Source organism: Belonocnema kinseyi, chromosome 10 (genome assembly GCF_010883055.1).
Source record: "Belonocnema kinseyi isolate 2016_QV_RU_SX_M_011 chromosome 10, B_treatae_v1, whole genome shotgun sequence".
In the NCBI taxonomy this organism is placed as follows: Eukaryota; Metazoa; Arthropoda; class Insecta; order Hymenoptera; family Cynipidae; genus Belonocnema; species Belonocnema kinseyi.
Genome location: NC_046666.1, coordinates 71,256,164 through 71,259,083, shown reverse-complemented (window position 1 = coordinate 71,259,083; position 2,920 = coordinate 71,256,164). Strand labels below are relative to the sequence as shown.

General features: G+C 31.5%; 1 protein-coding gene across 4 annotated transcripts in view; it reads left to right on the top strand.

Moving 5' to 3' along the window:
• The window catches only part of LOC117181468 (zinc finger SWIM domain-containing protein 8), a 377,164-nt gene that overhangs the window by 321,631 nt on the left and 52,613 nt on the right, over positions 1-2,920 (top strand). The window lies entirely within an intron of this gene.

The following is a 2,920-nucleotide window of genomic DNA, read 5'->3' as shown; positions in this document are numbered from 1 at the left end:
CCCATTTCTTTAGTTTCACCAGTACCATTATCTCCCCTCTTCTCACTTCCCTTCCTATATTTCGCAATTCCTCTATCTCTACCTTAGCATCAATCCTTTTTACTACTTCGTCCACCCCTTCCTTCAGCTCCTTCCCCTCTAATCTTATACCCTTTATCACTATGTTCAATTTTCTTTCTTCCCCCTCTTTCCTCTCTATTCTCTACCTTTGTATTATTAACTTCTTCCTGTTTCTCTAGTTTTTGCTCCAATGACTCCATCCTCTTTTCCAACTTTTCCCTGATTTCTTCCCATTTTTTTATTTCTTTCTTAACTTCAGCCATTTCCCGCCTAATTTCCTTCTTTAATTCCTCTCCCCTTCTCTCCTGCTTTTCTTCATAAATCCCCATTACCTCTATCATCACTTCTCTAATTTCCTTTAGCCTTTCTTCTTTCATCGACATTTAATTTTCATATCCGCTACCGTCGGCACCCTCCCTGTTATCGCTTTTCCCTACCAAACTCTGCTTTTCCGGCGGCGATCTAAACATTTTCTGGTATTTTATACTCGTCCCGATATCTTCCTTCTCTTCACTGCTTTCCCTCTCCCCTCTCTTCCTTTTGATAAATGCTTCTATGGACCCTACGCTTTTTGCTCTCAATGTTTCCTTTTCTATAGTTTTTTTTATACTTCCCCCTTGCTTTCCTTTATCTCTTTCCGCGTACTGAAGACTTCCTGCTCTAATTATGTTTCTTCCGAGGAGATACTCGCTCCACTAGCCATTAATAAAATTCAAATTTTCCCGCCTTCTATCTTCCCTGCCTCTATCGTCGCTGTCTGTTACCTGTCACGCCTTTCTTCGTCGCTACCCAACCCTGCTACTACCAATCCGTCAACACAGTCTTCCCACCCTGTCACAAATCTCCAAACAAACTTCCACACAAATCTGTCTCAATCCTCCAAAATATCTACCTCCCCTTTGCAATCTCACAATCCCTCAATTATATCTCTCACCTCCACACACTTCCACAATCCACTCACCTCAAATTTCACCACAGTCTCGCTTTCGTTCGCTCGCTCACTCGCTTGCTAACAAGTCCTAAATTGCGCTATCGCAGGAAATAGAAATAAGGAACTAGATATAAGACTTTATGTAAATAGTTGTAAATAATTGTATATATAGAAAGGATAAGATTGTAAAAAATATATGGATTTAAACGGAAAGATTGTAAGGAATGGAAGTCATGTAAATCCTTAGGGGACACATTAAGAATAAAGAAAAGAAGACTTTCGAATTGAAACAGTTCAATTTTTAAAGTTAAAATCTAAAAGTTCTTACATTTTTAACGGATTCAGAATCTTTTTGTAAAGTGAATTTTTATTCAATTTTTAATACTTAAAGTACAGATCCATTTTGAAAATATTTTATTTACAGTTGATGAAATAAAAATGGTTCTTATCCAAAATTCTAAACTTGAAACGCTTTTATTTTTTACTTTTTTAAGTCTTCAGGACTGCGTTTTAAAATTCTTTAAATTAAAAATTTAAGCTTAAAAATAAAATTCTAAAATGGAAAATTTTTTAAGTAAAAGAGTTTCGAATTAGATATTGTGAACTGAATGACATCATAATTAAAAAATATAATTAAGCTGACTACTTTTAAAATCTTTTGAAATCGAACTTGGACAGATTTTGCTTCTAAAGATTTGTAAAATTCAGACTGGCCACTATTTTTCAAATTCACGTCTCCCGGCTTTCTCCCGGTTCTCCCGGGAAATATTCGTGATTTCTTCCGGTTTAGAAATCAATTGACTCTAAATCATATAAATAGGATAATTAAATTTTTGTGGCTGATAAAGAAAAATGCAGAGATGCATTGAATTGCACACTAGCAATAATTTCAGGCGAGTAAATCGCGCGTTCACGTATCTGGATTTTCATTTCATAACATGAAAAATATGCAAATTTGAAATTCAATTATAAATCCAATTTTGTAATATTAAGTTTGTAATTTTTTAACAATAATTAATAATTTCAAATTAAAGGCTTCTGAAATAAAAAAAAATTATTGAACGATTTTGGGCAATTTAATAAGTACAATGGAATTACATGGTAGAATTTCTAAATCGAAGCCCTGTAAAGCAAATAATTTTATTTTGAATTGAAGAATCACGATACTGAATAATTTCAGTTCAAAGTTAGAATTTCAATTATAAATAAATAAAAAAAATGGAAATAAAATTTCAATTAAAATTTACATAATAAGACAATGTGAAAACCTTACAAATTGAATATTTTAAGTTTAGGTCATTTAAAATTCAAAGCGATTAAGATTTAAAAATTTATTATTGAAACCTGAATTGAATATTTCAAAGTCAAAACTTCTGAAGCTGATTAGAAAAGTTTTTATAAAATCAAAGAATGAATTGTGTTATAGTAAACAAAATTTTAAACTAAATAGTAATTTAAAATTAGAAACGTTAAAAATGAAAAATAAATTCTACTCCAGAACTTTGAAACTTAAACGAATGCGAACTTCCTTTAAAACTACCAAAATTTATAGTCACCGAAAATTTCGATATTAAAACTGTTTTATAATTAAACCCTTTAAAATTTCCATTATTTAAAGGGAATCTAAATCACTTAAAACTTAATAATTTTTTAATTGATAATTAAATTTTCTAAAATTCAAACAATTAAATAATTTTTGCAAAATTAAAATCTATGAAACTGAAATTTTTTTAATTAATCGTCCAACATGTACCAGGTGTATACATATGAAACCGGTATTGCCATTTAGCGGCCAGTAGGCACACTTGTAGGCACTGTCGGAACTTGACATTTGTGCTAATTAGCGTATTGTCATCTGTCAACAATATCCAATACCAAACATTTCAAGTTTCATATGACATCGTGATTTTTTTCGCTCTTGAAAATGTC